Source organism: Chlorocebus sabaeus, chromosome 1, assembly GCF_047675955.1.
Source record: "Chlorocebus sabaeus isolate Y175 chromosome 1, mChlSab1.0.hap1, whole genome shotgun sequence".
NCBI classification, from domain to species: domain Eukaryota; kingdom Metazoa; phylum Chordata; class Mammalia; order Primates; family Cercopithecidae; genus Chlorocebus; species Chlorocebus sabaeus.
The window spans coordinates 19111457-19126534 of record NC_132904.1 but is presented as its reverse complement, the minus strand read 5'-3'; the positions used below and the strand labels follow the sequence as shown (position 1 = coordinate 19126534).

The following is a 15078-nucleotide window of genomic DNA, read 5'->3' as shown; positions in this document are numbered from 1 at the left end:
TTATACAACATTTTGCTATTCCTGGAACTTAAAATTGACTTGCTTTGTCATTCGTTTGGTTTTCTATAATTCTACAATTAATTCTTTCCCATACTTTTCAAAGAAACTATAACATATCTCTCAATAATGGCTCAAAACACATTGTATGATATATTGGTCCACTTTCTTAGCTTTGTTTCTCCTAAGTCTTCCATCCTCCTGTCCAACCTAAACCGGCTGTTTTCTAAACCTGTTGTACAACAATTATTAAGTTTTTCCCTTCATCAAATGGGATTTTCTTTGATACTGAAATCGCTGTTTTCGGAATCAATGCCTTCATCTTTATTGATTCACTTTCTTGTTTGATGGAGAACTTCCTTCAATAGCTCCCTCAAAAAAGATGTATGGGAGGTAAGTTTTGTGACCCTGCATATCTTAAAATGTCTATTCTATCCCCAGACTTGATCAAGAGATGGGTTGGGTACAGAATTCTACACTGGAAATCACTACTTTTCAGAATTTGTAAAGCATCATTCCAATGACTGCTAACTTTCTTTGTTGTTGCTGAGAAGTCTGATGCCATCTGATTCCCAATCCCTCTTCGCAACTGTTTTTTCCCCCCCTTCTGAGGAAGCTTTTAGGATCTTTTATTCTTGTTTTGCTAAAGTTTCACCATGTTGTGTCTTGGTATGAGGTTTTTTTCATTCACTGTTTTAGGCACTCAGTGGATTCTATTAATCTGGAATTATATGCCCTTCGGTTGTGGGACATTTCCTTATATTAGTTATTGGATGGTTTTCTTTTCTCCATTTTCTCTTTTCCCTTGTCTCAGAACTTTTATTAGCCAGGCATGAGACTTTCTGGGTGACCCTATTAAAATTTTTCTCTATTCTGCTGTCTATCCCCCTCCTTGTCTCTTCCATCTATTTACTGAGAGACAGCCCCAATTTTGTTTTCCAACCTTTTTTTTTTTTTGTTAATCAAGAATTGTTCTTGTTTTCTAATTGTTCCTTTATTTCTAGCATCCTCTCCTTGTTTCACTGATGCAATATCTTCTTTTACTGTCCCTTCCAATTATCTTGGCCTGCTCTGACTTGCACATTAGCGGCTTCCCTTAAATATCCAGTGATTCTTGGCTATGTTCATATTTAAGATTGAAGTGCTAAGAATGTGGAGCAGCTAGAACTCTCATACACTACTGGAAGGAATGTAAAATAGTACAACCACTGTGGAAAACATATTGGCAGTTTCTTAAAAAGTTAAAAACATACCTACTGTACAACCCAGACATACTAAGGCATTTATTGAAGAGAAATGAAAGCAGATCTCCACACAAAGACTTGGACATGAATGCTCAAATTAATGTTATTTGTAACAGCTAAAAACTGGGTTACAAAAAGCAGACCAGTGTTTGCCTGGGGACTGGATTGAGAGAAGGATGAGTGAGACGACCAAGAACACTTCAGAGGTGATGCATATGCTCATCTTGATCATGATGATGGTTTCACACCATCAAAAATTAGACTCTTTCAAGGTGTATCATTTTTTACATTAATTATGCCTCAATAAACCTATAAGAGAGAGGTGGGGAGAGGAATAGAGACAAAGAGAATCAAAAATAAAAGTGGCTAAAAAAAAATGAGGTATTCAAAATGAATTGAATTCTCTGGGGAGCTGGCATGTTTATAAGAGAAGGAGCTCTTACTATTCCATATACACCATATATCCTGTTTTCAGTACACATATAGTCTATATACAGTGTAGCACTCACTCCTGCCCAAGGCTGTTACATGGTGCCTAATGTCTCTTTTTTTTTTTTTTTTTTTTTTTTTTTTTTGAGACGGAGTCTCGCTCTGCCGCCCAGGCTGGAGTACAGTGGCCGGATCTCAGCTCACTGCAAGCTCCGCCTCCCGGGTTCACACCATTCTCCTGCCTCAGCCTCCCGAGTAGCTGGGACTACAGGCGTCCGCCACCTCGCCCGGCTAGTTTTTTTTTGTATTTTTTAGTAGAGACGGGTTTCACCGTGTTAGCCAGGATGGTCTTGATCTCCTGACCTCATGATCCGCCCGTCTCGGCCTCCCAAAAGTTGAGTGCCTCTCTGGTTAAATTTCTCTAGAGTAAGATTGGTAAACTTTCTAAAAATAACCAGATAGTAACTACTGTAAGGCCATACTGTCTTTGTTAAGACTATTTAACTCTGCCATTGTGGCACGAAAGCAGTCAGTCATGGAGAATATGTAAATGGAAAGAGTGTGGTTGTGTTCTAATAACTTTACAGGTGGCAGGACAGATTTGGCCCATGTTCAAGTCATAATTTTACCAATCCCTGCCCTATAGAATCATACTAGTCTTTCCATTTTTGGAGAACTAATCAATTTCTCTTCAGAAGGATACTCTGAAGTAATAGCTAAAACCACTTTACCCATAAAGTATATAATTGAGCAAGTAAGAGCTAGGGGAAGAGAAGCTGTAAAAAGGAATACTAGAAATTTAAAGAGTTATATGTAATTTTATCAGCTATTAGCAGGAGCTGATGAGGCTAAGGGGCAGCACTTTTGATAACCTGCAAATACTGTTTCATCTGATGAACCCACATCATAGGATAAGCAGAAATCAGTCTATATGACAGATGTTTATAAATGTTACAATTAAAAGGCACTGGTGGATTAACTCAAAATCATATGTGAATTTGTCTCAAATTCAAGGCAAACTTCTAGAATCTCTAATAAATAAAATCACATACTCAGAAAAACAAATTTCAAGTTCTGTTGATTAACACACTCCCCCAATTTCACTCAATTATTTTCCTTCAGGTAACAGAACTTTTCAGGGTAAGTTCATTTGTGCTTCTTCACTCCACAAGAAAGGAGTTGTTAATTTTTTCCCCTATTCCTATATTACACAACAGAAGCACTAGATAAAACCAGATGAGTAATAATCATTCACTGCTCATAGGGAAAATAAAGTTCAGAACTGATCTCTATCTTTAGCATTCTTCTTGGTCAAAATGATATAATTTGTTTAGGCAAAGTGGGAGAGGTTTTTTAAAAGGCAATGGAGGTAGGAGTAGGAGAAAGGGTGACAACTGAACACATTAGTTGAAAATTTCTAGGGCCTCATTTCTCAGAGCGAAGGAATGTTTGGTGCTTCACTGACAGAAACTAAGAATCCCTCTCTCCTTTTCAGATAGAGTTAGGATGAGAGAGGTTAGCTAAACCCTGCTGATTCACACAAATACTTGCTTCCTAAACTTGGAGTAAATCAACTTTTAGAAACATCTTCTGAAAACATAATTTTGGAGGACAGCCTCTCATCTAACCAGCTACCATAAAAAGATACCAGTTAAAGAGTAAACTTCTTTTTCCCGTCTGGTTCTTCACCCTGATCTGTTGGGGGAAAAAAAGAAGTGAAGGAATGTATGATTTGGCCTGTCATTTCACATATTCGACATTTTACAAAGGAAAAATCCAAAACGCCATATTAATATCAACGATGATAATGATAGTTTATAAATTTTAAATATCAAAAAATTAAAAAACAATTTATAATTCACATTTGAAATAAATTACATTATTTTCTGTAATAGATTTACCCTTCTAATAATGTATTGCTTTGGCAAAGAGTAAAATTATTTCTGTACTCCTTGCCCTAAAGCAGGCTGCTAGCTAGGGCGGCAAAGGGAGACTTTTCTAAAATAATCCACAGAGCCAGTATCAAGCACTAATGATATATTGTAACTTCATGGTATTTCAGCATGCATATATCTTTAGATATACATTATCCTTAATTTACATTAGTAAAGTGTTACAGACACAGACACTGTTAACTTTCTTCAATATCGATTCTTCTCCACCCTTTCTCTTCCCTGATAACAAAAAACAATTTTAGGTATCTAGCTTCCAAATGCTCGAGAAGAAAATCTCAAGCTCCAGGACATAAATCAGTCTTGGACTCCTTCTTCTTGCCAGGAACTAGGCATTGGCAAATGACAGAACTGTGGTCAATGAGATGCAAAGTTCTGTTGAAAGGCTTCTAATTAAAGTTTTCCATAATCATAAAAAGAGATATTTAATAAGAAATAGTCCTTTGTTGCCCCAGGATGTTCATGTGTGAAGATGTAAAGCCTGGGGCCACAGCAGCCATCCTGTGACAAGGAGCAGTGCTTGCCGACATGCTGAGCGTGGCAGTGCAGAAAGATGACCAGAATATGGGTCCTGATAGTGTTGCTGAGCTGCTGAACTGAGCAATTCTAGCAAATTCTCCTTATTTGAATCAATAAATTCACTTACTACCTTAGCCACTTTTAGTTGGGCTTTCTGTTACATACAGCTAAAAGCATCTGTAGAGATACAATTATAACGTCTATATTACAGTTGAGGAAATCAGCTCAGAGAAATTCAATGGACACAAAGTCTGTCAGTGACTAGCACAGCCAAGACTAGAATTTACTCCTTTTCTTTAACAAAAATGGTTTAAGTGCCACTGTGTGTGAAGCACTAGGGTATAAAGCAGGTGTATAAGGGTGAAGGGATTGCAGTTCACAGAGGCTTACAATCTAGAGAGGAAGAAATGACACACAAACAAATAAAGATATGTGGTAAGAGCTACACAAAAGTCACAGAGCAAGGAGCTCCTGGCTCACAGAAGAGAAAGCACCTGACTATGTATGCCATGAGATGTTAGGGTGGGCACATCCAAGAGATGACAAACTTTTTTTCTTTAGTGATTTAAAATTTTAAAAGACAACTTCCTGTGAATCTGTAATTATTTCAAAGTAAAAAGTTTTCTTAAACTTCAAAAGAAAGGGATGTAGTCTCATAAACACGTTGAACAAAATAAGCCAGACAGAAAAAAGTGGGCTCTATTTTATTTGATACATAGGCAAAATTAGTCTATGTTAGAAGTAACAAAGGTATTTCCTCTGGCAGAGGAGGTAGTGAACTGGGGGAGGACAAAGGGATTTCTGTTGTGATAGTGATATTCTGATTACTGATATAGGTATTAGTTACCTAGTGGTTTCAGTGTGTAATAATATATTTGAGCCATATGTGCATACATATAAATATATATTAGATGTTTGTTTATGTTATACCTCAACAGTTTTAAAAAATTAATATGCGTTCCTTATAAAAAATAAATTCAGCCAGCCATTGTGGCTTGAACCTATAATCCCAGTTACTTGGGAGGCTGAGTCAGAAGGATCACTTGCCAGGAATTCAAGACCAGGCTGGGCAACAAAATGAGAACCTGTTTCTAAAAACATAAAAATAAACTAGCCAGGCGTGACGGTGCATGCCTGTAGCCCCAGCCACTCGGGAGGCTCAGGTGGTAGGATTACTTGAGCCCAGGAGTTCAAGACTCCAGTGAGCTATGATTGTACCACTGCACTCCAGCTTGGGCGACAGAGCAAGACCTTGCCTCTAAAAATAATAAACAAACAAAATAAAAATAAATAAATGTAAATTTAAAAAGCATAAAGTTAAAAGTGTCAGCTTTCTTGGCCACCTCTCTTGAACCTCACTTCTTAGAAGCAATCACTGTGAATGGTTCTGTGTAAATAATTTTAGATAATCTAGACCTTTTCCCATGCATTTTCAAGTATAAATGACCATGAATGCATAAATACAAACACAGTTTTTTAGTATTTTGTATTTTAAACTAATATTGAATTATACTGTATGTCTGTTTTACAATTTGCTTTGTTTTTACTTTCTACTCATCTTTCCATTCAGTTAAGCACCTCATTCTTTTTTAACAGGTACATACTATTCTATAATATGCATATATAGCTAATGTATTACTTACAAATGCACCTTATGTATTACTTACTAATGCACCTTGATTCAATCACATTTGTTTTCAAATTTTCTTTTGTGGTGATTTCTGTACTATACGGTCCTGTAAGTGGGTCTGCCAGAAGAAAGGTATGAGGTGACCCTAGGTTTGCACTATGCAAAGACAGGTAAAAACATCCCAGGTTGAAGAAACAACACAGCATAACAAGTATCTGAAAAGTCTAGAGGATAAGGTATGTATGGATTCATGGGGAGGCAGGCATGGGGGAGAAAATGAAGGGTTTTCTGAGGTAAGTGATATAGCAACACTGCAGAAGAGACTTGTTTCTAGATGTATCAAGTTTTCAAACTGGTGGCCCCAGATTCATTTACTAGTTTATACAACTTCACTTAATAAAAACTGTCCTTTTCTGAAACTAAGATAAAGCTGCTCTAAATTGGAGTAGAGTTAATAATGGCACTGAATTCTCCCGAAACACTGAAGTAGGAAATAATAATGAGAATATTCCACCCCCTCCACAAAACTGAATTGGACCATTTAAATGGGAATTTTCTTTTGATGGTGAACCCTTGGTATGGACATCTTTGGCCACCTTACCAGCTTTCTGAGGGCATAATGAATTAATAATATTCAAAAACACTTGCTGCTAATCTACCATTCTAGACTTGAGGGGTACAAACGTGAGCAAGACACAGTCCTTGTCTGTGAGGATCTTACAAGCAATTACAATACAACTCGATGAGTGCAAATAAGTACCACAATGAGTGCCAAATAAAGTAGGCACAAGTACCAAGTACCATGAGTACACAGAAGAGGAGTGTCTAACTCTGCTCGGAAGGTAGAAAGAAGTCAAGAAAAGCTTATAGAGGATCTTGCTTAAGCTGAGTCTTCAAAGTATATGTAGGAATTAACCAGGTAAAGAGGTAAGACAATTCCAGGTATAGAGAAGAGGATGTGTGAAGAAGGCACAGTCTTGAGAGAGCCCAGGAAGTAAAGGTATCAATGCTAATGAGCTTGAATGCCTTGTAGGTCATAACCAGTCACATGGAAGTGACACTGCAAGATTTTCATTCTCTGCATCCTCCAAAGGCCTAGCATCATGCCTTTCACCAGAGTAAACTCGCAATAAACACATGTGGAATAAAACAGATGAATCAGACTCTCGGAATGATAAAGAAGTCTGGAAAGCACACATCCTAGAGAAAAGGGAATAAATACGGGGGAATGGATTATTTGAAAGCACACATATATATAAACACATTATTTGAAAGCACATGATATAGTAGAGAGGTGGTGTCAGTTGTATTGGCTCCTAAAAAGCATTTGTTATTCACGCTGCCTATCATTAAAAAATTAACGTTCTCTAAAGAGTGGAAGAGTCCCTAAACATTCTGAAATACAGATATGTTCTATGCAAAAGAAAAAAAAAGGCAGATACCACAGGCTTGAAAAACATTCCACAAACTTGGCCTTTGATTTTATTTTCATAGCTTGAAGCAACTGCTCTCAGCTAAGCAATAGATGAGCAAAGTGGAAAAAAAAAAATTCAGTAGATTCCAGTCAGTATTTTCTAGTAGCCCAGTGTCAAGATATATAACACCTGATGACAAGGGCTAAGAAATTCAATTTGAATTTTAAAAGTCATTCAGTTTGCCAGCACCAAAAATAAGTTACTAGGATAAACTCACATGAAGATTGCTCTGCCTTAACTCAGCAAACAGACTGACGTATCTGTAATAAGTCATCAACTGACTTGATTTCCTCTGCCATACTCAGGTAAAACGCCCTATAATAATGTGGCACGTTACTAAAGTATAAGTTACTCAATCAAGTATCTCTTTCTTAAAGAGATAGTCAAATCTTTGACCATTTAGGTAAAACTAGCAGCAACAGAGACAATCACACTCCAAGAAGACAGGTAAAAAGGAGAGGAGATAATACAGCACTGGGAACCACGGTCACATCACATATATACAACCTCTCGATCTTCAGAACTTTCATACTTGTAGCCAGTTATTTCTGAGCCTTTCCTTCATCTCATCTTGGCTAAATATAAGCCAACAGGATTTCACCAGCAGAAATCTGAAATATTACATTTCCTGTATTTGATGAAAAGGAGGAGCTGATATCCTTTGATGTACACAAGTGGCAATAAACTCAACAAACAATTGGACCAATGGCTTCACATAAATATTACACAGGAGGGATGAACTAGACTAAATCTTAGGAAATTCCTAAGCTCTGGATAAAGTCAGGTTTCCATCACAGTGAAAAGATTTCTAAGACAACAATTTTAAATTCTAATGTGATGAGCCAATCACACTAGTTTGGCTGTGAGCCACAGAGGATAACATTTTATGGTAACTGGTATTAGAGGCTGGAGATAGTCATATATCAGGTAACGAACACTAGGACTATAGGATCTAACTTACTTATTTGACTCCAAGGTAATGAGGCCTAAAGGCAAAGTAATTATTTTGCCTAATGTCCTATTTCAAAAAAATATTTGATAGATAAAGCTTTACAGAGTTACTAAATAAAACTGAATGAAGAGTACAGCAATCTGGATTCTAGTATTGAATCTGATACTGATAAATTATACGATAATGGTTAAGTCACAAAGTCCACATTTCAGTTTATGTATTACAATGACACACTTGTTATTGAGTTAAATGTGAAATGTTCTAAGCTTCTTAGAAAAGTAGTACTTTACATGTAAGATGAAAGTGTTACATATGAGATGAAGTTAACCACCATGACTACAGTCAATAATTTCCTTTTAAATAGAACTCACCTACAAAAGAATTCCATGCACTCAATGGATACACGTGCATTAACTCCTCAGTGCATAATCCAAACATTCCGCAAATATGGAAAAAGACATATTAAGTTATTCAATAATGAAAATCTATCAACAAGTCTATTACAGAGTCGGGAATAGAATCAAACTTCTGGTTCCCCCATCCCTACCCAGTCCTTTGTTTCAGTTACCTAATTAGCTTAAATTATGTTGTTCTATGCATCAGAAACATAACTAGTAATAGGAGGGACAGAAACTTCTTTCCCAAAAGCTTCAGAATCTCATATTAAAATATATTCAAACTTAAAATTGAGAATGATTCCATAAATGGCAAGATGAACTTACTAAACCCAGAAAAGTATTTCATCCAGTATTATGTTGAAGAGATCTGTAAGAAATGGTGACTATAATTTTTTTTTTTTTTTTTTTTTGAGACGAGTCTCGCTCTGTTGCCCAGACTGGAGTGTAGTGGCACCATCTTGGCTCCCTGCAGCCTCTGCCTCCCAGGTTCAAGCAATTCTCCTGCCTCAGCCTCCTGAGTAGCTGGGACTACAGGTACTCACCACGACACCCGACTAATTTTTGTATTTTTAGTAGAGACAGGGTTTCACCATGTTGGCCAGGCTGGTCTCAAACTGCTGACCTCAGGTGATCCGCCTACCTCGGCCTCCCAAAGTGCTGAGATTACAGCTGTGAGCCACCGCACCCAGCCAGGTGACTGTAATTTTTAAACAGAGTCAGAGAAGCTTGCAGAAACTTGCAGGAAAAATCAAAGACTACAGAAGGGTCTATCTCTCTAAAAAGGAGTAAAAAGAAATAGAAGAAGGTGTGAAAGAATAACAAAATTTAAAACCAAAAGATAATTCTATGGAATACTGTAATAGATTTGTGCCATGGACAAATGGCAAATTCTTTGAAAAATATACTTCCTGTTAAGCATCAAATACAAATCAGTACATCTTCCAAATTAGCAGAGTGCTTTTTTCCCCTGTGACAGATAGTATCTCCTGGGGGAAAATCACTTATTCTCAATATATGCTATTAATGTGAAATAGCCTTTTCTGGGGGTTATTTGGAGATATTTGGTTAAAATTTTTTTTTGATGTAGCAAAAGCTTTTTTTTATACCTTTAGACCAAGTGCAGTAGATGAATTATTGTTTTCAATTTCCATATCCTCTCTGTTTTAAAATTATACATTCACAACACCCTTTGTCATATAACTTTGCAAGGCTTGGCCATGTGGCTTCTTTTGGCTAATGAGATGTTAACAAACCTGATGCCAGCAGAGTCTTAAAATGTATTTTAGTAGTTTGGCCTGCTTCCTGTGCTCTTAGGTAAACTATGAAATGAATACGCCCCAGGTAGCTGCTGTCCCTTCATGCAAGGCCTCAGAATGAACACATTTAGAGTAGACCTAACCAAACTTGCAGCCTGAGGGCAAGTTCAGCCAGCCCACAAACTGAAGCAGAGGTGCCTGGCCAAGTACAGCCTAGATCAGGAGAACCCCAGATGATCTATAGACCCAGTGTGAAAATAAACACTTAGGTAAAATGCCTTATAACAATATGGCACATTATTAAAGTTTAAGTTACTTCATCAAGCTTATTTTTGTTAAAGAGATAATCAAATCTTTGACCAGGTAGGTATAAGTACTGGCAGTGCTGAAAGCCACTCAACAAAACACTAGTTTATGTTGCAGAATTGTTAGGGTAATAGGTGACCAACACACGCAGTCATCACCCATCTAGGAATTTCTCCTAAGACAATCAGAGAGAAACACGCATTCATATAGAAGGGTATATCTATCAAAGCAATATTGATAATAGCAAAAAAACTGGAAATACCCTATCATCAAGAGAAGAATAGTTTTTAAAATCATGATATAGCCAATTACACTAATATTTAAAGCTGTTAAAAATCATGCTCTCAAAGAACACTCAAAAATCTGAGAAGATTTTCATAAGTTAGGTTTAAAAAGCATAAAAAGCAAGACACACCATTCTATAAAAAAATTACGATATAAGCAGAACAAAAGATCGGGTGGATAAAATAATACATTTAAAGAATATAAGTGCCTCTTCTGTGTTAATATCATTCTATGTTAAATATTATACTAAATATTATACTAGGAATAAAAAAGCAAATAAAACAAACATGTTCCCCGCCTTCCCGAAACTAACAATCTAATGAGGAAGATAGATATTTAAAAAACAGTAATGCTACGGATACAGATATGATACTGTAATAGAAAATGCTAATTATTCCCAGTATTTATTTCCCAATTCTTACTCAGTAATAGTCCTTGAATTTTATCTGGCCACGACCACAGGCAATAAACTACCTACATTTTCCAGACTTCCTTGCTCCTAGCGGGGGCCATATGACTAAGTTCAGGCCCATGGGATCTAACTGGAAGTGGAGCATGCAACTTCTAGAAAACATCCTTAAAAAATAAAGGGCTTGCTCTTTGTTGCTTCTCCCCCTTCTTACCAGATGGAGCAGCTATTTTGGACTATGATGTGAAAGCTGCATGCTGAGAATGGCAGAGCAACAGAATAGGAGGAACCTGGGTTCCCTGACACCATGCAACCACTCTTCACAGGCCTAGCCCTAGGGGCACCTACAGAACTTTTAGATGAGAGAGAAATTAAGTTTTCTCTGTTTAAATCATTTTCATTTTGGGTTTTCAGTCATTCACAACTGAACATAATCCTAACTAGAATAACTATGAAGGGAAAGTATGGTTCAATTGAGAGATAACAGAAACAGTTGATTTTGACTAGAAGAAGGAGTGTCAGGGATAGCTCCTCTGAGGAAGTGACATTTAAGCTATGACATGAAACCTCATCAGGAGGCCACCAGGTAAAAGGAGACAGGACAGCAAACTGTTCAGGCGAGGGAAACCAAAGCTGCAACCACAAAGGCTTAACCCTGAAGCACCACAGTAACAAGCAACAAACTTTGGGATGTTAAGATTGCCTCCATAAGGAATTAAAATGAAAGCACAGAACTAGAGCAACTAAGCACTTTGGCTCCATATCGGAATATCTCCATAAAAGACCATATATGCCTATCAAAAAATAAGGGTGTGGGGAGTGAGCATGACAGTGAATCCTGTTAAAGAAATTAATAGTTGCTTCCATACTTCAGCGTTACTTCATGCCTGTAATCCCAGCACTTTGGGAGGCTGAGGTGGGCGGATCACAAGGTCAGGAGATCTAGACCATCGTGGCTAACACGGTGAAACCCGGTCTCTACTAAAAATACAAAAAATTGCCCAGGTGTGGTGGCGGGCACCTGTAGTCCCAGCTACTTGGCAGGCTGAGGTGGGAGAATGGCATGAACCCAGGAGGTGGAGCTTACAGTGAGCCAAGATTGCGACACTGCCCTCCAGACTGGGTGACAGAGCAAGACCCTATCTCAAAAAAAAAAAAGAAAAAGTTGGATTCTCTGACTAAAGTGGTTCATGTATTTAATACCATGAGAAGAATGTCATTAGATTTTAAAATGTGAACTATACCTGAAACAGACAAGAGCTTGATGTTAAAAAATTTTTTACATCATATTTCTTGTTTATTTATGATTCTAAAAGTGAGACATATTTATTGTGGAGCATTTAGAAAATATACATAGGAGTAGGCCGGGCGCGGTGGCTCAAGCCTGTAATCCCAGCACTTTGGGAGGCCGAGACGGGCGGATCACGAGGTCAGGAGATCAAGACCATCCTGGCTAACACGGTGAAACCCCGTCTCTACTAAAAAGTACAAAAAACTAGCCGGGCGAGGTGGCGGGCGCCTGTAGTCCCAGCTACTCCGGAGGCTGAGGCAGGAGAATGGCGTAAACCTGGGAGGAGGAGCGTGCGGTGAGCAGACATCCGGCCACTGCACTCCAGCCTGGGTGACAGAGCAAGACTCCGTCTCAAAAAAAAAAAAAAAAAAAAAAAAGAAAATATACATAGGAGTATACAGAAAAAATAAATCACCTGTAAACTTAACCACCTTCCAATATCTTATACTGACACTGTTTTTACGTACATTTACACACCCACATACATATACACACAAAATAAACATAAAAATGGGACTGTAATGCACATAAAGTTGTGTATACTCTCTCACTTATTATTTCAGAGCACATTCCTGTATCATTAAAATACTTTCCAAAACCATGATCTTAATGGCTATATAACATATAATTTATTTAGCCAATCAAGTCAGGGATTTTCTGAGTTAAAACTGTCCGCCACAAATTGAAGCCCTGCAGGTCAAGAAGCTGACTTAGAAATCTGCCAGAGTTTCTTTCAGAAATCTCAAGTTACAGTTTTAAAGCACTAGAACCTTCCAACCAAGAATTCAGTGAAATTCACTGAGTTTTAGCCATAAAGGATGCTCACTAAAGGCTGTATTTTCCCAAATGGAGCATACAATTACATAGTTTTAAGGAAGAAACTGAGTAAGTATCAAAGATTGAAGTGGCAACAGTGAATAAGAACTAGTCTACTGCAAGAAATAGTGACTATCTGCAATGATCTTTCTCTTTTTTTTGCTCATGACTTTGGAGGTCAGATGCAACTTTTAATAAAACAAAAGAAGAGAATATATGAGTCCATTATTTGTATAATTAAAGTTTTCTAATAAATATTGAAAAAATGATTACAGAAAAATGCACAAAGAAAAAGAATGGAAGCAAATACAACAAAGAGTTAAGTGCAAAATATGCCATTATTCTCCAAACTTTTCTGTATTTAAAATTTTTCTAACAAAAAAATTAATGTTAAAATATTAGTCATATGGATAAGGTAATTCAGATTTTAGTTATTAAAGTGGAAGGAAAATTGGTTAGGTTCTGCCAGAGGATAAGTGGCTCTTTTGGGGGGGGGTGAAGGGCACATAGCATTAGGAAACTGTTCTAAAATAAAACTTTTATTTTTTTGAGACAGAGTCTCGCTCTGTCACCCAGGCTGGAGTGCAGTGGCACGGTCTTGGTTCACTGCAACCTCTGCCTCCTGGGTTCAAGCAATTCTCCTGTCTCAGCCTCCCAAGTAGCTGGGACTACTGGTGTGCACCACTACCCCCAGTTAATTTTTGTATTTTTAGTAGAGACGGGGTTTTACCACATTGGCCAGGTTGGTCTTGAACCTCTGACCTCAGGAAATCCACCTGCCTTGGCCTCCCAAAGTGCTGGGATTACAGGCATGAGCCACCACGCCTGGCCAATAAAACTATTCTAAACTAAACAGTAATATCACATGTTGAAAGTAAGTCTGAGGAGGGATGAGCTTTTGAACTTTATAGCTGTGCTTCCTTCAAGTATTAGCCTACCTAAAAATGATATTTTTCTGTTCCATCAAAAAGGTCATTTTAACAGTTAGGAAATATAAAAATTGCAGGACTGGATTTCAGTTTCTAACTCTAGTTTTATTTACTTTGTATACCTAAAGTTTTCCTGATGTTAGACATTTTTTAAAATTCCAGTTTCTGAAATGCAAACTTAATTCAGAGAACAATTAGAGCTTGCCACTTGATGAAATGTCTTAACATAGATAGTTGCAATTTTCTATTCAGTAAGGTCTCTAACAGAAAAAAGATTAAAGAATAAAAAGTTACAGAATAAACCAAATCAATGTCAGTTCTCACAAACAAAAATTTCGAGTAGATGTAAATTTCTAAAAATTGTCCCACTTTCCCCAAATGTAGTCTTAAGTTACCTTAACTTTGCAATAGCATCCCCCAACCCCTACTCCACTCATCAGTTCTCACCTTCCTTCCCTGCTGGAACACGTGAATTTTTCAGCAAATGTGACTCATTCATTGGCGTCTTGTCAAACTAACCCTGAAACTATAAGGAGGCTCAGCGCTAACAGAATTCTAAAGCTAGAACACTTTCACTAACACACATCATGTTGACTTTAGAGAACTGAATCACATTCAGAGCCAAATACATACTAACCAACTCTGTTTATATTTTTTCTTACAAATTGTTCTCCACCATCCCACCTCCTCCCAATTTTAGTTTGGCAATTCCCTAATCTAAAATACCTCCTGTCTGTGGAGAAGACAAGATGGGGACGCATAAGAATAGGAGGGAAGAATATAAAGCAGTTGTTCACTCAGCTTGGAAGATGATTCTATTCTGAAACATTAATGATTCATATCTCTTCCACATAGTTCTCAAAGTTTATTTCTCCCCTCAGTTAAATGAAACCACAATAGAAACACAATAAAAAATCTCCAGGAATAAATTATTCTCATTGTTATTATTTCACTAAATAACATCAAATAACACATAAAAATCAGTTATTTAGAACTATTTAGTCAAAAATCTTCAATAGAATGTCACTGGCATGAAATATCAACTGCAAATCACCTTATTCTTTTGATTAATACATTCACCTCCTCCAAGACAGAAAACCACTCTTTCTAACCAGAGGGAGAGCGGTGGGGAAGAAACAAGAAAACAAATGCTTCATGGGATTAGCATAAACATTTACTTATAGCTCTAT

The 15078-nt window shown here is 37.3% G+C and overlaps 1 protein-coding gene across 20 annotated transcripts in view; it reads right to left on the bottom strand.

The window, feature by feature from the left end:
- The window catches only part of PHF21A (PHD finger protein 21A), a 193780-nt gene that overhangs the window by 134314 nt on the left and 44388 nt on the right, over nt 1-15078 (bottom strand). The window lies entirely within an intron of this gene.